The sequence below is a fragment of the Apodemus sylvaticus genome, chromosome 23, assembly GCF_947179515.1.
Source record: "Apodemus sylvaticus chromosome 23, mApoSyl1.1, whole genome shotgun sequence".
Lineage (NCBI taxonomy): Eukaryota > Metazoa > Chordata > Mammalia > Rodentia > Muridae > Apodemus > Apodemus sylvaticus.
The window spans coordinates 17236274-17260610 of record NC_067494.1 but is presented as its reverse complement, the minus strand read 5'-3'; the positions used below and the strand labels follow the sequence as shown (position 1 = coordinate 17260610).

The window sequence follows — 24337 nt, the reverse complement described above, 5'->3', positions numbered from 1 at the left end:
AACCACTCCAGACTTGATGCTCCAGCTCAGGCTGCGAGCACATTCCTGCTCCTTCCACTAAAACTCAACACACAACTGCAGCAGAGGGACTGGCTCCTGTGGAGGGAACCTATCTACAGTTCCTCCCTCTGGGACCTGCTGCTTCTGCGACCTGCTCTTCACAGAGGACTATTCTTCCTTGACTTTGGGGACCACCTAGAGCTGATGATTATATCTCTCCCACATTTTCTTGATTAGTATTCAACTGCCAACAAGAGGCTTAGGGTTTCTATTTAGGAGGTGCTATTTATATATAAATATAAATATAAATATATATATATATATATATATATATATATTAATTTATTGTTATATTTATTTACATTTCAAATGATTTCCTCTTTTCTGGACCCCCACTCCCCAAAAGTCCAATCAGTCCCCTTACCTCCCCCTGTTTTTCCACCCAACCCTTCTCACTTCCCTGTTCTGATTTTGCTCCATACTGCTTCACTGAGTCTTTTCAGAACAAGGGGCCACTCCTCTGTTCTTCTTGTACCTTCTTTGATGTGTGGATTATGTTTTGGGTTGGAAAGAACCCAGGCATCCCTCAACAGAAGAGTGGATGCAAAAAATGTGGTATATCTACACAATGGAGTACTATTCAGCCATTAGAAACAATGAATTCATGAAATTCTTAAGCAAATGGATGGAGCTAGAGAACATCATACTAAGTGAGGTAACCCAGACTCAAAAGGTGAATCATGGTATGCACTCACTAATAAGTGGACATTAACCTAGAAAACTGGAGTACCCAAAACATAATCCACACATCAAAGGAGGTACAAGAAGAACGGAGGAGTGCTATTTATATATTAAGATGTCTGAATTATTGTTCCCATGTTGAATGTAAAACTCCCTGTTTTTGCATCCCAGCCCCACTTCCGGCTTGCCCGGGAGCTGCTGTGTTCTACTGGTTCACTCTGGCCTCTCTTGTTCCTCCTGGCTTAGTTTCACCAAGCTGCCATCGCTGGCCAGTTTCTCTCTCTCTGCCCACTTTGGCTCCCCGGATGAAAAACACTCAGACAGCATTATTACTTTAGAACTTGCCAGATAGCACAATCCCTGGGCTCAGAATCTCCTGTCCTGGACTTATCAGCTAGCCAGTGTCAGATTACCAACCTCCTTGGCTATCCACCATTGGCAGAGGCCACTGGTTCTGACTTCTCAGAGATTTTACATGATTGTTTCTTCCTTCTCCTTCCCAAGCCTGGCTGAAAAATCCCCTTCTCTTTTCCAGCATCTACTTTTCCTTCTGGGACCTGGAATCCCCACCTGTCCCTTCCACCCAGCAATTGGCTCCCAGTCTCCTTTATTGACCAAATGAAGAACCAATTAGGGCGCCAGGCTTTAGTATTGGCACCTCCTCCTATAGGAAAGCACATAGGATAAAGGGGTGGGAGGTGAGAATGTTTTGAGCATACTGTATGGAGAAACATAAACAACAGCCATCTAACCTAACTGCGCACTGTATAAGTAACACCAAAACCATCAAAAGACATGTATGCAAGAGGGTAAGTTAAGTATTGGGAAATGTGAAACTTTAAGATAAAATACAGTTTAAAGGTGAAACTTTCAGATCCCTCTGGCTCTAACTATCTCCAAGTGGTGCTCTTCCACCAGTCTCTATTTTAATCATACAGCAATTTTCTTGTCTCACATCTCTATGAGGCATGTAGATATTGTCCCTCTATATCACAGAGAAAGAAGACATAGGCTGAAGAAAGCTGAATGACTTTTCCTAGATAACACAGAGAGCCACTGGTCAAACATGGCCTCAAGCTCAGAAATTTGTAGAGTCTGGAGAATTAGCTCTCATTTTTACTATGCATATTCTAAAGTTATTAGAGAACATTTGAAACTTATAGAAAATATCTATATTTTAAGATTTAGCTTATCAACAGGAGCCTTCCAGTTTCTGTCTGTGCTTTGAGAACATCATCTGCCAAAGGGTTCCATTCCCAAATAGTACCAGGAGAGAGCAAGCCTCCCAGGACTGCAGGCAGGCCTGTGAGTGCAGGTAGTACCACCCCTGCTGGCCAGAGGAAGCCACCCAGAACCTTCAGGACAAGGGAACCAAGGGATTGCCTGGGACAGGTGGCTTCCTATTTCTGTCTGCTCCCAGAGATGATCCTGGACCACAGAGCTACATACACGAATTCCACCAGGAGTGAACTGGTCTCCCAGGAGTGCCTACATACCTGTGAGCACAGGTAAGACCACCACTTCTCTTCAAATTCCTGGCCCAAGATAGACTGGCTCAGAGCCATCAGGACACAGGAACCAAGGATCATCTGGGGACAGGATCCTTCTGGCTACTGTCTGCATCACAGAGTTGACCATGTAACACACCTCTCCATACTTAAATTCCTCCCAGAGAGAACAGATCTTCCAGGAGTATTGACATACAGGCTTGCAGGACAGATAAGACACAGGGACAGCAAGGCCAGCTAACACCGGAGATAACCAGATAGCAAAAGGCTAGTGCAAGAACATTAGCAACCAAAACCAAGGCTACTTGACATCACCACAACTCAGTTCTTCCCCCACAGAGAGTCCTGGATACACCCAACACACTATAAAAGAAAGACTTTGATTTAAAAGTAGATATCATGATGATGATAGAAGACTTTAAGAAGGACAAAAATAACTACCTCAAAGAAATACAAGAGAACACAGGTAAATAAATAGAAAACCTTAAAGAAGAAACACAAAAATCCCTTAATGAATTTCAGGAAAAAAACAACAAAACAGGTGAAGACATTGAACAAAACCATCTAGGATCTAAACATGGAAATAGAAGCAATAAAGAAACCACAAAGAGAGACAACCCTAGAGAGAGAAAACCTTGGAAAGAGATCAGGAGCCATAGATGCAAGCAAGAATCAACAACAGAATACAAGAGATAGAAGAAAGAATCTCAGGTACAGAAGATACCGGAAAAAACATTAACACAAAAGTCAAAGAAAATGCAAGAGGCAAAACACTCCTAACCCAATACATCCAGAAAATCCAAACACAATGAGAAGACAAAACCTAAGGATAATAGGTATAGAAGAGAGAGAACATTCCCAACTTAAAGGGCAAGGAAATACCTTCAACAAAATTATAAAAGAAAACTTTCCAACCTAAAGATAGAGATGGCCATGAACATACAAGATGCCTACAGATCTCCAAATCTGGACCAGAAAAAAAAGTCCTCCAGTTACATAATAATCAAAACACCAAATGTACTAACAAAGAAAGAATATTAAAAGCAGTAAGAGAAAAAGTCAAGTAACATATAAAGGCAGGCCTATCAGAATTATACCAGACTTCTCACCAGAGACTATGAAAGCTACAAGATCATGGGCAAATGTCATACAAACCCTAAGGGAATGCAAATGCCAAGTCACGCTACTATACCCAGCAAAACTTTCAATTACCATAGATGGAGAAACCAAGATATTCCATGAAAAAAACGATATTTATTTAATATCTTTCCACAAATCCAGCCCCACAATGGATAATAGATAGAAAATGCCAAACAAGGAGGGAAAGGACACCATAGCATAGGCAAAAAAAGTAATCTTCTTTAAACAAACCCAAAAGAAGATAACCACTCAAACATAAAAATAACATCAAAAATAACAGGAAGCAAAAATCACTATTCCTTGATATCTCTTAATATCAATGGACTCAATTCCTCAATAAAAAACATAGACTAACAGAGTGGGTAAGTAAACAAGACCCAGAATTTGGCTGCATACTGGAAATGTTCCTTGGTGTCAAAGACAAACACTACCTCAGAGTAAAGGGCTGGAAAACAATGTTCAAGCAAATGGTCCCAGGAAAGCTGGAGTAGCCATTCTAATATCAGATGAAATTGACTTTCAACCAAAGGTCATCATAAAAGTTAAGGAAGGAAACTTCATACTCATCAAAGGAAAAATCTACCAAGAAGCACTCTCAGTTCTGAACATCTATGTTCTGAATGCAAGGGAACCCACATTCATAAAAGAAACATTACTAAACTTCACAGCACACATTGCACCTCACACAATATTTGTTGGCGACTCCAACACCCCACTCTCCAGAGTTGTTTCACTTTGTGATTTTTTTTTATTGTTTCTACCTCTATTTTTAGATCCTGGATTGTTTTGTTCAATTACTTCACCTGTTCCGGTTGTGCTTTCCTGTAATTCTTTAAGGGCTTCTACCTGTTTACCTGTGTTCTCCTGTATTTCTTTAAGGGAGTTATGTATGTCCTTCTTGAAACCCTCTATCAGGATCATGAGCTGTGATTTTTAAATCCAAATCTTGCTTTTCCAATGTGTTGGGGTATCCAGAACTTGATGTTGTGGGAGAATTGGATTCAGACAGTGCCATGTTGCCTTTCTTTCTGTAGGTAACACTCCTATGTTTGCCTTTTACCATCTGGTTATCTCTGGTTTTAGTTGGTCCTGCTGTGTCTGGCTGGTGCTTCTCCTTCCTGTGTGCCTGCAACCCTGTCTCAGCACCCCTGGGAGAGCGTCTCTCCCCTGGCTCAGAGTGCTGTGGCACTGCCCAGCTCCTGGATGCAGATGGCAGACCCTGTCCCACCTACTTTGACACTCTGGAGTTCTCTGCACTCTTGACTGTACCAGCCTGCTCAGTTGCTGGAGAGATCTCAGCACCCCATTCTCATCAATGGAAAAATCAGGGAAAAACAAAATAAACAGAGACACTGTGAAACTAACAGAAGCTATGGACCAAATGGATTTAACAGGTATTTATAAAACATTTCACGCTAAATCAAAAGAAAATACATTCTCCTCTCCATCTCATGGTACCTTCTCCAATACTGACTGTATAACTATCACAAAACTAGACCTCAAAAAATATAAGAAGATTTAAATAATCCCATGCCTCCTATTGAATCAATATGGTCTGAATTAAGCAATTAAAACTGGACTTAAATAGCAACAAAATAACAGAGATCCCCAATTTAAATAAAAAAAAAAAAAAAGCTGAACAACACTCTACTCAATGATTACTTAGTCAAGGATAAAAAAGAAATTAAAGACTTTTCAGAATTTAAAGAAAATAAAGTTACAACATACTCAAACTTATGGAATATAATGGTATCAGTGCTAAGAGGAAAACTCATAGCTCTGAGCGCCTCCAGAAAGAAACTGGGGAGAGCATACACTAGGAATTTAATAGCACATCTGAAAGCTCTAGAACAAAGGCCAGCAAATACACCCAAGAGCAGTACATGGCAGGAAATAAACTCAGGTCTGAAACCAACCAAGTAGAAAAAAAAAAAAAAAGAACTATTCAATCAACAAAACCAGGAGTTGGTTCTTTGAAAACATCAACAAGATAGATAAACCCTTAGCCAGACTATGCAGAGGGCACAGAGTCAGTATCCACATTAACAAATCAGAAGCGAAAGGGGAGATATTACAACAGAAACTGAGGAAATTTGAAAAATTGTCATATTCTAATACAAAAGCCTACACAACTGGAAAATCTGGAGGAAACACAAATTTCTTGGGAGATATCAAACACCAAAATTAATTTAGGATCATGTAAACCATCTAAACAGACCCATAACCCCTAAAGAAATAGAAGCAGTCATTGAAATCTCCAAACCATAAAAAGCCCAGGACCAGAAGGCTTTAGTGTAGAAGTCTATCAGACCTACGAAGAAAACCTAATAACAATACTCTTGAAACTACTGTGCAAAATAGAAACAGAAGGAACACTACTCAACTTGTTCTATGAAGCCACAATTACGCTGATACCAAAACCACACAAAGATCCAACAAAGAAAGAGAACTTCAGATAAGTTTCCCCTATGAAAACCCAGGAAAAAATACTCAATACAATTGGTGCCAAACTAATCCAAGAATGCATCAAAAAGATCATTAAACACTCTGAAGTAAGCTTCTTCCCAGGGAGAGAGGGATGGTTCAATACATGGAAATCCATCAATGTAACCCACTACATAAATAAACTGAAATGAAAAAACCACGAGGTCATTTCATTAGATGCTGAAAACACATTTGACAAAATTCAGCATCCCTTCATGTTAAAAGTCTTGGAAAAAAGAGGAATTCAAGGTCCATAACTAAGCATAATAAAAGCAATATACAGCAAACCAGCAGCCAACATCAAACTAAATGGACAGAAACTTGAAGCAATCCCACTAAAATCAGGGATTAGACAAGGCTGCCCCCTCTCTCCCTATCTATTCAATATAGTACTTGAAGTTCTAGTCAGAGCAATTAGACAACCAAAGGAGTTCAAAGGAATACAAATTGGAACAGAAGAAATCAAACTATCACTATTTGCTGATGAAATGCTAGGATATTTAAGTAAGCCCAAAAACTTCACCAGAGAACTCCTACAGCTGATAAACAACTTCAGCAAAGTAGCTGGATATAAAATTAACTCAATCAAATCAGTAGCCTTCCTGTACTCAAAGGATAAACAGGCTGAGAACGAAATTAGGTAAATGACACCATTCAAGATAGTCACAAACTATATAAAATATCTTGGAGTGATTCTAACCAAACAAGTGAAAGATCCCTATAACAAGAACTTTAAGTCTCAGAAGAATTAAATCGAAGAAGCCCTCTGAAGATGGAAAAATCTCCCATGCTTGTGGTTTGGCCAGATTAATATAGTAAAAATGGCCATCTTGCCAAAAGCAATCAAGTGACCCAGAAAGAAAGAGACCTTTCACTCCAAGATACCTGCAGCCTAGGGCCTGGGCCAAATGGAAGAAGAGAATTGGCACATGCCTCTGGACCCTGTGCTGCTGCTTGTCACCTGACACAACTAGTCAGAGGAAGGTGTGACCCCAAAAGACAGAGGGCACCCCAAGATGACAAGAATTACAATGTATGGTTCAGGTACATTTTTATAATTTGCTTTATCTGTTTTTACTAATGTTTTGCATGTGGACAGTTCATGATTAGGTTCTTGAAGTACAGTGACTTATATCTAGTGCTATCTAGATAGTGTGGGATGTGGACGCTCATACAATTAAACACAAGTACAATACTTTCTTATTCCAGAAGTGTAGAACCAGAAAACCATCAAATCAAATCAAATCAAATTTCATTAAATAGGACAATATATTCCTCCTTGGCATCTAAGGTCATGTAGGCCCCACATATATCTCTTGAAAAGTGTTATTTAACTGTGAGGAATCACCTTTTCTTTGTACAGGGCGGCCATAGAGTGTCCACCTAGTGCACTCAAACCACAGTCCACTCTACAAAGAGGAATGTCTGTCTTTACAGGACCCTTCTTAGATCTTTCCTGAATGTTTAAAATAGACATGGCTAAGCATGGCCTTAGAATTATCCTCACATAGAATGAGCATAGTTGTAGAAGGAAGCTTAGATGCTCTCATGTTCAAGTAACCCCCAAGGACCATATCTTCTCCTGGCCTTGCCAATTCAAGATAAATAAGTATAGCTAATGCTGTCCACCTGTATGGTCTCAAACAAAAAATAAAATGATTGGCATATTTCTTGAACAGTTTAAGGTACCGTACTCCCTAGACATTAGGTTTAAGACCATATGAGATGTTGTTCAGACAACCATTTCTCCTTAGTCATTTTCTTCTTGATAAGAAAAATGCTGCCCAGACATAGAATGTCACATCCTTGATACAACTCAGCACTGCCTTATCGACCTGTAACCAAGAGAGATAATCCCCCTAGTTTTAACTGTCATTTGAGTCTTAGGTTAAATGGATTTTCTTTCTCCCTCTTTACAAGTCATGTGAAAAAGACCTCAGTGTGTGTCTGGTCAGCCCAAGAGCTACCAAAGTGTCTGAAAGAAGATCCTGGGTTCATCACTCTCCAGACCAGCCTTGCTTCAGGTGCTACTACACGCAACATTTCAGAAAACAGTCACCTATTTAGTTTTTTATGCAGTGGCCTCTAGTATTCTCTCTCTCCCTTCTGCCCTTCTACTTCTACCGATGGCCCTTTAAATGGAGCCTCAGATATATACTGCCTGTCAAAATAGGAGCAGTTCCAGAACTCCTCATGGGAGTTCCCCCTCTCTTGGACTGACAATCCCCTGGATTATGCCCCCTCACAGAATGAAGCATCTGGGGGGTCATCACCCACTTTCCTGACAACACTTAGTGTCAATCTCTGAGATGGGGCATGAAGGCAATTTAGATGGACATAGGTAGACTAGAAAATGGAGAGCAGGCTTCCTTATATAAGCCTTCTTATTCCCAGAATACATTATGAGACTCATTGTGGGAGCTGAAACCATAAGGGAAGGGAGGACACAGGGGCCCTATAAAATACCTAAAGCAGAACCCTCTCAAAAGAATTCTAGCCTTAGGTATCAACTATCCTATAAGAATACAGGTGCTACTTTTACTGTCTCCATGGATTCTGTCCTTCCTAGCATTCAATTCTTTCTTCATGCAAGGAAATACCTCAGGCATCTCCTAATTATATAACTCATTAATCTCATTATAGAACTCATATATGTGACCTACATGATGTGGATTGGGTTTGAAGGGCTGTGACGTTTATTAACTTTGTCAAAAAATTACAATGCTAGCCTGGCTAAACCACTCAATATTTTAACAACTAGTTGTATGTAAGTAAAGGCTCAATAGAGGCCCCAACAAAGGGAAATTGATGGGTGTGGTGGAGGGGTGGGAGTGTGTTGGGTAGAGTGGCACATACATGGATGCAGGGGATTGGAGGAGGGTTTGGGAATATTTGGGGAGGGACACTTTTGGGAGGGGAGAAATTGGGAAAGGTTTTACTGTTGGCAATATAAATTGAGAAGATATTCAATAATAATAATAAAAAAATAAAAAAAATGTAAGGCCGTGTAGCCTTCCAGTCTGGGCTAGTTTACCTTGGATACAAACTCTGCAGCCAGTCCCATAACAAACATCCAGAGGACTCGACACTTTCAGGTTCTCTAACACATCTAGGATCATAGGATCAGAGGTGAGGAGAACCTAACATCTGTCCCAACACCACCAGGCTTAAATGAGACCATCAGAATCCAGGGACATAGGAACCTTCCAATCTTGGCTGGATTATATACTCAGGTCATCAGGATTGGTGACCCTCACTTCTACCTGCTGACCATTTTACTGGTCCCACCCTTTTTCAACTCTATGTGAGTCTGGGCATGGTGGTAGACACCTACAGTGCTAGCACTTAGGAGGCAGAGGCAGGGGAATCTCTGCAAATGAGGCTAGCCTGGTCTACACAGTGAGTGACAGGTCAACCAGTCTGAGAACCTGATGCCCATAAAATTCTCTATGCTTTTCAAGGGGAATCTGTTATGCAGAAAGAATATGGGTGAGGAGAGGGCTCGGGGCTTGAGGAAGATCCTGGCAGGGATGCAGTGGGTGGGGGACAGGGTGGGGTGGGGGGCTAGGGGGGATGGGGGTGGGGGTTGAATCCTTATACATGGCTGGTGAAGATGCAAATTAGTTCTCATTGTCCCTGCATGAAGACAGGATTTCAACCTAGAGGTGAGGCAGAGGCAGGGTAACCTTGAATATCAGATACCCCTGTCTCAATATTCCAAGTTCTGGGATTACAAGTGTGTGCCACCGTGATCTACTTTTCTTGTTTGTGTTTCACGTGTTTTTCCTTGTTGTCGAGTTGGGGGTGGGTGGGTCTCACTCTGTAGCCCAGGCTGGCCTCAAACCCAACTTCTTTAGTCTCCTACGTGCTGGAATCAGTCACGAACCAACCATCCTATTTGTGTTGGGTTTAATCAGTCTTGCACCATGGTGCTGACCAGTCTCAGATCTCCAACAATCTCCTGCCTCAGTTTCCTTAAGTCCTGGGGTTACTATACCCAGCTTTTCTGTACATCAGAAACTGGCATTCAAAGTACTCTTGGTACAGGATGAACGGGACCCCCTTCCCCTTCCTCTCCATCTCTGTTCTCCACAGACCGTTCTGCTTTGAGCTCTCTCTGTGGCCCACATGGCCTTGCATTTTTAATTCTGCTTTAGATTTCCAAGATGCCAGGGTGGCCAGCCTGCACCGGTGAGGTCGGCCAGCTGTTGGTTATTGTCCTTACAATACACTCAGATCTCACCATGAGGAGTAAAGAAAAAGGGACTCCCCTTTTCTTAGAGATACAAGTTCTACAAAAAATTAAGGAGAAAAATAAACCTTCCTGTTAAATTCTGGCATTCTACCTGGGTGGGGTGAACATGGCACTTTGTAACACACACACACACACACACACACACACACACACACACATCCTCCCTCAGTGAAAAAGGCCTCAGTTGCTGAGCTCACCTCTCTGTGGTTCCTTTGGACAACTGTGAAGCGACTCCTTGTAGGCTCTCTGCAGACTCTCCGTTTCCTGGAGAGTTCATCTGTGGCAGTGCAGACACCTCTGCATACACAAGGGGAGCAAACATTTACTAACATGCCGCCATCAAACCATCCTCTAGGACCAGAACCTGGATCTCTCACCTGACAGTACAACTCACTGCCTGTGGGAACCTGGGCAAGGGAAACCCTAATCCTTCCTGGATAACAGGTCCTGCCTGACAGGCTACTAAATGTTAACACAAGCAAAGTTTTCACTGAAGGGCAGAAATAACTGTTACTATTGCTTTTGTTTGTACTAAGTTAGTTCTGGACATAAACACTGAAATCAAACCAACTGATGAAGTGGCTGACTGACTTGACTGGCTGACACAGAACACTTTTACTGAAGGATTCAAAGCAAATCACCATAGAAGAGGAAGCCACGCTTCACAAACTCAGTTGAATTCAGTCACACTTAGAAGTATGTGACTGCACAAATGGAGGCCCACAGTGTGTGTCCCTCGCTTTACCACCTAATTTGCGACTCAGCATTAGGAGTCCAGCTTAAGGCAACCCTATTGACATCTGACTCAAACCTAGGGTGGGCTATCTTAAAATGTCTGATAATCCTTGACTGCCTATGTTGGCAGTAACGGTCTTCGAAACACCATGTTACGCAGTGGGGCTGGGGGAGCTGGCGCTCTGGGATGGCTGGAGATTCAATTCTGAGCAAAACAAAGCAAAGCAGATCTGTGGTGACAGGGTTAACACAGGAATGCTCTCTGGACAGAGCAACTAGTGCGTCAGTGACCAAGCACGAGATTGCCACTGTCCAAGACCCTCACACAGATATGAAACTGATCCTAGATGGGACTACAGAAATGAAGGCTGATTGCATTTTTATTTAAGCTACTTTTGTTTTAAGATTTCCAAGAAACAGTAACTTGCCCAAAGACCACAGTTACAAGTTGAATAACAAGTTATGATGAAATCAGCATGTTTTAAAATGTAACTCTCTCTTGAAGTCAGGTTTAAGAGAGATGATGTTTAAATCTTTTATTCTAAGACTTATCATAAATACAAGTAATGGATGTGTAAATTTCAGCTGGGGGGTAGTAATGCAGGCCCAGTAACACTAGCACTTGGGAGTCTGAGGAAGGAAGACAAGGAGTTCGAGATTTTCCTCAGGTGCACCGAGAATCCAGATCTAGACTGTACAGAAACTACAGAATGAGACAGTTTAAACTAGTTTAAACAAAATCCCCAAACAGACAAAATCCTATCAAGATGTGTACATTTAAAGTCACCCATTAGACCAGGGGCTCTCGGCCTTCCTAAGGCTGAAACCCTTTCAGACAGTTCCTCATGCTGTGGCCATCCATCTCAACCAAAAATATTTTTGCTGCTTCATAACTGTAATTTTGCTACTGTTATGAATCATGATGTAAATATTGGCTATCTGATCCCCTAAGAGAGTGTGACCCTCAGGCTGCAAACCATTGCCTTAGGGGCTGGAGAGATGGCTCAGCAGTTACAATCAGCCACACCAGGCAGTTTGCAGCCAGCTGGAACTAACTCCAGGAGATCTGACATCCTCTCCTGGCCTCTGTGGGCACACACATGCACATGTGCGCTGACAGAAGAAGTACCTGTCTCTCCAGCGAGAACTCCTTTGGCTACATCACCATTTCTTTGCTCAGTGGTTTTCTAAAAAGAGAAAGAAACCAATATAAGAATTTTAAAGGGACGTTCCTAGTGGTAGAGTGCTCACTGGAGTACCTGTGAGGGCCTAGGTTTGATCGCTAAGCAGGGAGGTGACTGGAAAGGAAATAAAATCAGAGCCAGCAGGGCCCAGGTCAGCAGTCCCCAGCCCTTGGGAAATAGGCAGGCATTATATGATCAAGGTCAAGGTCAGTGAGGCCAGCCTGAGGGCCCTGCCTCCCACATCAGAAGAGTGCTAGAAAGGCCACGCCAGCACCTTATTGGCTGCCTCCATCCTCCTGGTTCTTCTCATAATCTCTTCAAGTCGCTGCAAAAAAGCACACAGAAGGCCGATGAGATACAAAACAGTAGCAGATTATTAAAACATGGAGAAAATATAATTCACTGTTCTTCGTCCTAATTGGAGTTATTAATAGAGGTTGGAACCATTTTAACTGCTGTGATAGGACAACATGCTTTGGGGAAGTAGGAAATTCTGGCGGCTTTCTTGGAATTAATACCGAGGGCCATTTCTTGGACAAGGGTAGGACATTTTGTTCCTGACCTTTTGTTCTCAGCTTCAGGCAACTGGAGACCCAGGAAGGAGGCAGAACCATGTGGTTGTGGTTCCGACCCTGGCCCAGGCCCTACCTTCTTCCACTCCAGGCGCTCCTGCTCTTCTTTCTGGAAATGCTTCTCCCTTTCCTGCCGAGCCCTCTCTGCCTACTCCCGGATTCTGGCTTCCTCTTCTTTCTGGAAACAGATAACTACCACTGCTGATGCCCGGTCTGGCAACCCTGCTCCCCACACCTTACTCAGCAACTGCCCACCTTTGCAAACCCCTCTTCTGCTTAGCAGCCCTGACCATCTGAGAGCGAACCCCTGTGGAGCAGCTGCCAGCTTGGGCTCTGAACCCAGCTCCTGTGCAAAGGGCCCCTGGCTGGGGCAGCCCACACCCGCTCTGCACCCCATTCATCTGGGCACAACCCCAGCTGGGCTGGGGCAGGGCGCACACCTGCTTCTGCAGGCACTCCACCTCCTCCCTCTCCAACTGCTCCTGCTCCTCCTCCGCCAGCCACAGCACCATCTCCTCCTTCTCTCACACCTGATCTGCTTCCAGCCTGCGGGCTTCTTCTTCCCGGCGACTTCCCTCCTCAGCCACCCTTCGGGACAACTCCTCTATCTTTTGTCTGGGAAAAGACATGAAGGAAGGCGCTTCTTTGAAGAGAGGCCAGGTCTGGCAAGGGCAACAGGTCAAAGCCCCGGAGGAAGCCACAGTCTACCATGGCTATGGAACCTTTGCTGCTCTGCGCCCCAACCCCCTATGGCTTCATTTTTGTCAGAAGCAGCGATAAACCAATGATATTTGGGTGGTGACTTGCTTTTCCAGAGAGTCTACAGTTCATTTTTAAAGGGGGAGACTTGAATATCTGAACATAGATTATTTTTAGCAATTACCATGAATGTTAAGTAATTAAACCTGAATAAGAAATCTAACACAAAATACCATATGTAGGGAATTTTGCCTGTATATCCCCATATTCAGGCTCTACATGTATGCTTGGTGCCTGCAGAGTCCAGCTCAGGGCCTCTGGAGGAACAGTCAGTGCTCTTAACTGCTAAGCCATCTCTCCAGAACCAAAACAACCTTTGAAAATGAGATTAATAATGTCTGTATCAGGTCAGGAGGAAGTCGGGCCATATAAGCTCCTTGTGGACTGAAGGGTGTGCACGGCCAAGAGGGTGGCCCCCAGCAGGCATGAGGGTCCCCAGATCTGTCAGGAACAACTGCTAACACTAGCCTTACCAGGCCCAGGTTCAGCACATCATCACAGTTAGTGTTAACTACGAACTGGACAACTGGACAGTCCGGGACCTGAGATGGGAGTGTCGCAGTTGAGGGACTGAGGGACTGTCTCGATCAGACTGGAATGTGGGCCTGTCTGTGAGGGACTGTCTTGGCTGTTAACTGTGTAACAGAGCACAGGCAGCTGCAGGCAGTGCTTGCTGTCTATGAAGGCTAGCAATGCATGAGCCAGTGAGTGAGCCTGTGAGGCGAGCACATTCCTCAGTGGGTGCAGCTTGGGGGCGGGGGCTTCTTGAGTTGCTACCCTGGCTTTCCTCACAGACAGACTCGTGCCAAAATGAGCTGATTCCTCCTCTACATTGCTTTAGGTCAGAGTGTTATAACAGGCTGTAACCAGAACACTGTCTGTCTGTCCGTCTGTCTGTCCATGCCCATGGCTGTGGTGTTTTGAGCAGTGGCCCCCAGAGGCCAATCCTGAGCTGCCCTTTGTCCTTGTCTTCTGGCCCAGGCTCTCTTCCAAGTCCATGTCTCCCCTGCCCGGTGCTCCCTAGCCCGCATCCTCCCTGCCGCCCGGCTCAGGCAAAGCTCCTTCAGCTCAGGCCCAGTCCTCGGCTCCTGGCAACATCCGCCCTGGCAAGAGAGAAGGGAAGGCGTAGCCTGAGAAAAAAAGACCCCAAGAAGAAAGTAGCCAGTGAGCCCCCAATAAAGGGCAGGGCGCGATTAGTGAAGGTGGAGGAGGTCACAGTGGAAGAGGGGACATCCGCGAAGCCACCTGACCCCGGTAAGAAGGCACCAGCCTGTGCTGGGGTGCGGGCAGGTGCTGGGGTGCAGTCCGGTGCTCTGTGCTTGCCCTGCCCACGAAGGGTTTTATTTAACTCCTTTTTCATTACTGGGTATTGGAAATTCATATTCTCATTCTTTCCCTTCCCCGGATGGTGCTTTTGGCAGAAGAAACCTTATGTTCAGGAAAGGCGGGTCCATAGCCAGAATAAGTCTCTACTCCAGGAAGGACAAAGTGTTGTCCTTTCCACGAGGGAAGTGGTCCGATATAGTCATGTCACGGTCACCCCAGGGAATAGCGCCATATCTGGGGCTCAGCGCCTAGGTTCTGCTGTTGGCGGTTCTGGCGCACCTCAGCAGCTGCAGCTGAGAAAACAGCTGACTATCCACAGAACAGACTGCTGTCTGCTTGATTGCTGAACTCCTCCTCAGCTGAAGTAACCTTTGATGAGCGTTTACAGGGGACACAACATCTTCATGTCCTTTGCCGATTTGAAGAGATCCCTCCACACACTTCTCTTTTCCAGATGTCTTTCTAACCAATTCTCCAGTCATGCTTTTTCCAAGGCCCTCACCCTCCGGCTAGTCCAGTGGGCTACTGCTCATGAGTCAGTGACTAGTTGAGAAACTAACTGGCCATTTCCCCTTCTAACAAAATGTGTCCTACCTGAAGTTCCTCCCAATGTGAAGATGGCCCCTTACCAGTGTCTTTCAGAGTTGTCCCCTGTAAGACTGCAGCAGCCCACTTCTGGGTGGTGCCTGCATAACGTGCAGAGCCATCAGTAATCAAGCCCCAGTCTTCCTGCTCCCAGTCAGCCGGTCATAGGGAACACCACCTAGGCTGCAGGCGCATGCAGGCAGCAGACAGCGTTATAACAGAAGAAACCATAGGCATCTGCGCAACCTCTTCATGTGACTTGCTTGTGTGTTCAGTATCTGCACATATGGATCAGTGTGTGTGTGTGTATGTGTGTGTGTGTCTGTACAAACCTGCTCAAAGCATTCAGAGAACAGAAAAGGCTACTTAAAATGGATGTGACTACTTGATTAGATAGAACTTCCCCCAACCCCTAAACATTTTCCTATCCGCGTTGATATGTTGCTATTTATTCAGAAGAAAATTTGATTTTAAACATAGTTCTGGGGATGTGGCTCAGATGACAGAGTGCCTGGCACAGACAAGTCCTGGGCTCCATATTCAACATCAGAAAACCAAGGATGGCAAAGGACTGTACTCTCCACATGCTGGAGGGGAGCGGGAGGGACCAGGCTCCAGGCCTTCTCTGGCGGCAGGGACGGTCTGAGGGAGATTTACCTCTCCAGCTCCTCCTTCTCCTTCCTCTCCCTCTCCTCCTTCTCCCTTTGCTCTCTGGCCAGGTGCCTCTTCTCAGCCAGCAGCCTCCTAGCCTCTTCGGGGTCGGTAGTGCCTGCAGAAGTCTTAGGAACGACACCAGCAGTCACGGTGGATGATGGTGCTGTGTCCGGAGCTGGAGAAGGGGCCGGGGTTGGACTGAGGGCCGAGGCTGGGGCAGCTGTACAAATAGGTACAAGGAGAGAACCAAGTGGAATGAAATGAAAATCCAAGGAACAGAACAAACACTGGCGTGCCCCACACCCCAGGCCTGGGGTCCATCGTTCTCAAAGAGAAGGGAGCACATACCGCAGTGTGTTCTCACGGTTCCACTATATTCTGTAGCCAAGCAACAATAACAAAACTGCATGTGTGAGACATCCAACCCAGCTCACACTCTGTCACCAAGACTTCTTTTATAGCAGTTACATCAGTTAGCACTATCTACCAAGTGGCAGGGTCTGTGGGAAGCCCGACTCTGAGCAGAATGAAGGCAAGGTTCTCCATTTGCATTTTATTGCAAGTATCTCTGTGCTTTGGTAACTTATTTAACCACAGCATCAAAGCCTTTTAATGGGCATCATTAGCACCTAGGCCACACCCGGGACTCAGGCTGGGCAGGTGGCATCCAATGGAGAGGCTCCTTTCATTTATTCTGATTAAGGTTTAAAATACCCCCGCCACTGTCCCCATTTGGACACAGGATTTTGGTGTAGTTGGGGCTTGTTCAGAGCCAGTTCGCGATCTTCCTGCTCCAGGTGCCTGACTTGGGGTCACAGGTGTGTACCGCTATAACTTTGCTAAGTGTCATCTTTTCTCGAAGGTGTGGTGGCACACACTTTAATCTCAGCACTTGGGAGACAGCCTGAGTACAAGGTGAGATTGTGTCTCAAAAGAATCTACCCAGAGCTCTCGGGAGACCCTAGACGCAAGGAAGCAAGAGCCTTGACAGGGACAGGCAGGCTCCTGCCACACGTCTGTCCCCAAGAGTGCTTTGGGAAGATGCTCTTCACCTGTGTTTAGAGATTTAGGAGGATGAGTTAGTGCATTCACGATACAGAGTGGTGCGGAAGAGAGAAAGAGAAGAGAGGGAGTAAGGGAGAAAGAGAAGAGAGGAGAGGAGAGAGGGAGAAGGGGAAGAGAAAGAATGAGAATATGAATTTCCAATACCCAGTAATGAAAAAGGAGTTAAATAAAACCCTTCGTGGGCAGGGCAAGCACAGAGCACCTGACCGCACCCCAGCACCAACCCGCACCCCAGCACAGGCTGGACCGTTCTTACTGGGGTCAGGTGGCTTCACGGCTGTCCTCTCTTCCACTGTGACCTCCTCCACCTTCACTAATGGCGCCCTGCCCTTTATTGGGGGCTCACTGGCTACTTTCTTCTCGGGTCTTTTTTCTCAGGCTCTGCCTTCCCTTCTCTATTGCAAGGGCAGATGTTGCCAGGAGCCAAGGAGTGGGCCTGAGCAGAAGGCGCTTTGCCTGAGCAGGGCGGCAGGGAGGACACAGGCCGGGGAGCACCGGGCAGGTGAGGCATGTACTTGGAAGGGAGCCTGGGCCAGAAGACAAGGACAATGGGCGGCTCAGGATTGGCTTCCCGGAGCCCAGAACACCCATGTGTACAACCAACCTGATGGTCTGATAGGAGTGTTTTTCTGTTTGTGGTCAATGTGGAAAAGGAGCCACTAAGGAGACCCAGTTCAAAGATCCTTTGGCTAAAACACAGCAGTTGATTCGCCAGGGTGGACCTTCCCACGCACCTCCACCACACTCACCAAAGGCAGGCCGGGGCCGGTGACCTCGCTTTGAGATTAGAAGGAGACAGAGTCCTGCGGGCACCGGGGGAAAACATGGAAGGGAAGGTGCTCTCTTTCCTGCTCTCTTTTATGGCTCTGGCTTCAGAGAAACTCAAGAATTAGAATTTTCATATTAATGACATACAATGACAAACTACAGACTATCTAGTGTTTTTAAGAACTTAAGACAATTTCTAAACTATGTCAAATATCTACTCCAGTGCAGGACAAGGCCCCTTCGGCTAACAACTGAACAGTGTATAATTGAGTCAATACAGATGACAGGAATAAAGTAGATCTGATGGATGATTTGATTTGTTTTGTCAAAAAGCATTTGAAGGAAGTCAAGGGAAGGGGGAAATGATGTTATTATATTATAATCTCAAAAAAATTAATAAACGACAAAAAAAGTATAAGCTATTTAAAAGTGCCTTTGTGTTCTATCTGGACATTACCTGGAATTACTTTGCCTTGTCTCTCCTTTTGTTTTACATTTTGTAATTTTTCTTTTTGCCACGCTGAGGATTAAGCCCCAGGCTTCATACCAGCAAGTGCCCTACCACTGAGCCACACTACCAGTCCATTTAAAAGGACCTTTAAGCACATGTCCTACTTTTCTGTTCATTAGCAGCTTTCTTCTGCTTTGGAAAATACCTTCCCTCAGCCATTCACATGTCTGTTATTTCAGAGACACAATCCCATTTGTGTGGCGTTTGTAGATAAGTCCTTACATAAGGGCCCCTTTCTCCCCAAGGAAATGGGCCAGGGGGAGGAAGTGTAGGCCACCCTTTCCTAGAGAGTTCCAACAGTGAGCAGGCACCAGGTTTCCCCGATGCCTGCCCAGCACTCAGCCAGAGATCTGGACAAACTTACGAAGACAAGACCAAAGATGGGTTCCGAGGTTCAGATGTCACTAGGGAAGAGTGGGGAGGGATCAGAAGGGAGCAAGAGGGAGCCTAGTGCTTGAAGTGTCTCAAGCAGAGGGAGGGATGGAGGGGGGGAGGGAGGGACAGAGGGAGGAACAGAGGGAGGGGGAGGAGGGAGATGGGAGGACAGAGGATGGAGGGACCAAAGGCTGGAAAGGGAGGGAAAATGAGAAAGATCTGAGACTCTGACCTGTTATGGGCAGCAGGGAGGCTGGCTGGGCACCTCTGGCTAAGCCAGTACTAGGGAACAAGGGACAGGCAGATGTCACCCAGCCAGGGCTGCCAGTGAACAGTTGCAATGCCCCCTTTCTCCTTCTCTTCTGAGTTCCTCTAACTGCTTCTCCCAGCTTCTGGAGCAATGTGACCCTAGCTGCCCTGCTGAGCTGCAAGTGACTGAGGGCAGAACAGATCTTCCCATGGTGCTGGGCCAGGTCTGGATCAATCCAGCTGCATGGCCACCCTCCGCCCCAGCTGACTCCTCAAAGGCGGTTGGGGCCTTGAAGGACAGGTGTAGTCTCTGGGTGGTAAAAGCTGCAGCCCATGGCTTCCCTGCCCAGTGGGGTTTAGAGAAGCCCTTATGCCTACAACTAGGGAGGAGGGCCCACCCTCCTACCCAAGAGACATGCTGAGGTACCAAGGTAAGTCCTGTCTTCTTCTCTTAAAACATTTTTTATTCGATATATTTTTTATTTACATTCCAAATGATTTCCCCTTTTCTAGACCCCCACTCCCCGGAAGTCCCCTAAGCCCACTTATCTCCCCCTGTCCTCCCACCCACCCCATCCCACTTCCCCGATCTTGTTTTGCTGAATACTGCTTCACTGAGTCTTTCCAGAACAAGGGGGGAAAACGTTTTAAAACACACATTTATTTATTTCCTTATTTGTTTATTCCTCCGTGAGTGCATGCCTGTGTTGGGTGAAGGACAACTTGGGAAAGTCAGGGTTGGTTTTCTCCTTCTAGCAGGATGGCTCTGGGGATGGAACTGGGATCATCGGGCTTGCCATCAAGTCCACCTAGAGTGAGTGTGAGTGTGCGTGCATGTGTGTGTCTGTGTCTGTGTGTGTGCGCGTGCATATGTGTGCATGTGCATGTATGCATGTCTGTGCATGCCTGTGCACGCGTGTTTATAGAGACAGAGTCTCTGGCTGTTCTGGAACTTACTATGTAGACCAGGATGGCTTTGAACTTACAGAGATCTACCTGCCTCTGTCTCCCCAGAGTTGCAATTGAGGGTGTGTGACATGTAAAAACATTTTGATGTGGCATAAATAAGATCAAGGAGAGCCGACTGGGAACTCAGAAAGAGAAACGCAATGTGAGGCACTTGGGGCTACCTTTGCCCATCTGGGTTTCCTGGGTCAGGGCTCAGGAAATGGGCCCTTGACTGTCTTCATCAAGCTGACAGTGAACTGGCAATGGCCATGGGAACCCAAACTGGGGCTCTGTCCTTCTCTTTCCAATTCTTCTGTTGCCTTACATCCAGCTGCTGGTCTAGGCATGGCACGCACAGAGGCACTCCCGGGGTTTCCATGCTGATGTGAGTTAATGGGTGGTGACTGCTACCATCATCCCTCCTCTGAACCCTTTCCACACTCACATTGCTGAGTGCACACAAGCACTCGAGGCTACAGGGACTTTACAGTATCTGAAAAGGAACCAACTGGGCCGCTCAGATTTCCTGATTTTAAAGCTACAGTTGAAGCAGCATGGTACGGGCATGTAGACCAATCAGATAGAATAGAGTCTAGAAACCATAGAGCCTGGGGACTCTCAACCAGGGAAGGAAAGTCTTCAGCAGCCAGTACCGAGGAAGTGCGATATTTACATGAAAAACAGTGAAACTGGACTCTACCTTTAAACAACAAACATGAACTCAAAATGGATGAGTCTTAAAAGTGTAAAAAGGGTCTAATATCCAGAAAAGTTTCCTATTATGGGACCTGTTACTAAATTATGGACCCAAAGCACAGGCAACAATACAAAAACTGACACATGAACATCAAACAAAAATTTCTATAGGCCAAAAGCCACGAAGGACTGAACATGCAACCTATATCTATATGGCCCGGAGCCATTATCTAGAATAAACACGTAACTCCCACAATGCAACATTTTGTTACTGGAGTTAAATGTGGCCTGAGCTGGTGATGGGGCTCAGTGCAAAAGCACTTGCATGTGCAAGGCCCTGAACTGGATCACGGTGACACACACACACATGCAGACACAGAAGTCTGTAGTAAACATCTTTCCAAACGCTTACCAATTGCCACAGTCTACAACACACGTGCCATGCCACTGAAATGCAAACCCAAACCTTGAGACAGCACTCAAGTTTAGTAAGCTGGGTATTATAAAACCAACACAGAAAATAAAGTGTTGGCATGGAGACACTGGAATCCTCATGCCTGATTGATAGGGATGCAAAATGGTACAGTCACGAGGCAGAACAGTTTGGCAGTTCTTCGTAGACTCGGCCCTTCCTCAACCGTTTCTTCTCCTTGTATTTTCAGATAGGGTCTCCTGCTGAACCTGGAGTTTGGCATGTCAGCTGGCCAGCCGGCCAACAAGCCAGTGGACCTACCCGTCTATACCCCGATGCTAAAGTTACAGCCATGAGGCCAGGCTCACCTTTCGTGTTCATGTCTGAATTCCTCACACTTGCACATCAAGCAATTTCCACACTGAGCCATATCCCAGTCTGTACTCACTGTCTAACAATTAAATATTCAGTCCATCGATACCATTAACTACTTTCCAGACATTCAATATAGTTAATCAGTACCGCTTCCACAGTGTAGGTATAAGCATCAGTTTTCTGATGGTAGCATGCCAAAAGGAAAACAAAGGCCTAATTCATCAAGGTCTAGAGTTCTGGGAAAGTAATTGTGTGCTAAGCTTGAGTTTTGGCTAAGCTTGGGTTTTGAAGTCTGTAATCCACTTCTAGTTAAGTTCCTGCTGTGACTTCCTGCCAGGATAGACTGTTATCCCTCTGGAATCACAAGCCTTGGTCATGTTATTTTATCACAGCAAAAGAGAACAGTCAATACACTCGCTCAGTGTTTTCATAAAGTTAATGTAATTTCTTCCCTTTAAAAAGTGTGTCTTAAGATACTATTCTGAGACACGACGTGTCACCTTCTTCAATGTTCTAAAGAATCCATGGGGGACTGGGGAGATGGTTCAGCGGTTAAGAGTACTGACTGCTCTTTCAGAGGTCCTGAGTTCAAATCCCAGCAACCACATGGTGGCTCACAACCATCTGTAGTGGGACCCGATGCCCTCTTCTGGTATGTCTGAAGACAGCTACAGTGTGCTCATATAAATAAAGTAAATAAATCTAAAAAAAGGGGGGGGGGGGCGATCCATGATACAAATAAGGTTATAGATGATTTCATTTTTAGTTTGTACTACCTGGAAAAAGGTAGAAAGAGCATAGGCAGGAATACTGGCCTTTTCTGGACAGAAGTGAGGCATGTCTGACCAACAGTCTACACACACACTAATGTAATTGGGGGTGGGGGTGGGTGGGTGGATGGAGTTTCTGGGTAAAGTGCCATTGGCAAAAATTTTCCTGGTTCTTCCTCTCACCCCCTTGCTCCCAGAAATAAGATACAGACTCAAAATATATTTACAAATACCTTGGCCATATAGCTAGGCTCCTCTCTGACTAGATATAACTTAAAATGTCTCATTTATCCTAGCTACATTCTGCCACATGCTGGTTACCTGTGGTATCTTGTCTGTCTCAACACATCTTCCTGGCAAATCTCCCTCCTGGCTCTCTCCCAGAATCCTTTCTCTGTACTTGATTCCCACCCATATTTCCTGCAAAAGCTACAGACCATAGGCTTTTTAGTTCACAGGTGACGTATCCATGCAACACACAACATATTCTTTCTACAAGATAATGATAGATGGCTCACTGACTGCTCTTCTGAAGGTCCTGAGTTCAAATTCCAGCAACCACATGGTGGCTTACAGCCATCTGTAATGGGATCTGATGCCCTCTTCTGGGAGTGTCTGAAGATAGCTACAGTGTACTTACATATAATAAATAATAAAAATCTTTAAAAAAAAACATAGTGACAAGTGAGAAGCTAAAAGACCGGTGAAATCAATGAAAATAATAGAATATGATATGTTTTGAGACAGGCCTCCTTACATATCTCAGGCTCTCCTAGAATTCTCTGTATAGACCAGACTGGCCTTGAATTTTTAGAGATCACCAACCTCTGCTTCCAAAGTACTAGGATTAAAGATGTGTGCTACTACAGCTGGCTATAATAGGATTTTTAAAGTTCATTTGGAAATTGAATAGAACAAAGGTTTTGTGACTTTCCCTTGGAATAAATAAAACATCTAGAGACTAAAGATTTGAAATCCAGATCCCAGATCAGAAAATCAGACATCAAATGTTTTTTGTGTTTTAGAGCATAGAATTTTAACATTCTTTTTTTTGGGGGGGGAGGGGATTTGGTTTTTTTTGAGACAGGGTATCTCTGTATAGCCCTGGCTGTCCTGGAACTCACTTTGTAGACTAGGCTAGCCTCGAACTCAGAAATCCACCTGCCTCTGCCTCCCAGAGTGCTGGGATTACAGTCGTGTGCCACCACTGCCCAGCGAATTTTAACATTCTTGAAGTTACTTAGAACGGAACAGAGTCATGGCTGTTTATGAATCTGTGTATTTGATAAACATTTGCTGAAGTTTGCTGTGTAACAGACATTATGCTTCAGGTACTAGAGAATACACAACAGCCAAAAAACATGACGAGATTACTGCAATCAACTGAACACCTGTGTCCCCCACAAGTGTCTATGGAATTCCCATGGTAATGTAATGATATTTCCAGTTGCTACTTCAGGATAGTGATTATCTCTTGAGAGAGGCATATTCATGAGTAGAACTCATGTCTTTTAGAAGGAAAGTCCAGAGAGCTAGTGACTTCTTTTTATATGTGGGCACAAGGAAGTAGTTTTTCCAGCAGCCTGAACTGACAAAGTCAACTTATATTTGCAGAGATTCAAGATGAGAGAAATGGTTTAGTTAAGTAAATCCATAGAGTTCTCCACCCCCACAGAATATCACGACATACAAAATTACAGGGTGTTATTAAAAATACTATGCCAACAACAAAATAATTCACCATTACTTTTTTTAAATGTTAACATGCCTTGGGCTAAAATCATGAAATTCAATTGGAATGTCAGACTCTAGTTGGTTAATAGGGTAGAAATCCTACAGGGGTCACTTAGTAAGCCTTCCCAGCATCCTTACATCAACAAAGTAAAGATGTCCCTTAACATCCACAGTAAGTTTTCAGGGAAGAAGATGGTGTGGGGGGAGGGGTGGAGGGAGGAGGCAAGACAGCACCTATCCCTCTGCTGTTGAAAGAATTCTTGAAAGTCTGTCATAGGATCCCCTAGACCCACCACCATATGAAACACTTAAATATTCTTCACCCCCTCCCATGTTGGCAGGCAAACTTCCATCCTTTAAACTTATAAGATGCTGGGCAGTGGTGGTGCATGCCTGTAATCCCAGCACTTGGGAGGCAGAGGCAGGTGGATTTCTGAGTTCAAGGCCAGCCTGGTCTACAGAGTGAGTACCAGGACAGTCAGGGCTACACA

The 24337-nt window shown here is 45.0% G+C and overlaps 1 pseudogene; it reads right to left on the bottom strand.

Annotated features, from left to right (window-relative positions):
* LOC127673529 (ensconsin-like) overlaps nt 1-21397 on the bottom strand; it is a 397019-nt pseudogene extending 375622 nt beyond the window's left edge.
* Nucleotides 21398-24337: the final 2940 nt, after the last annotated feature.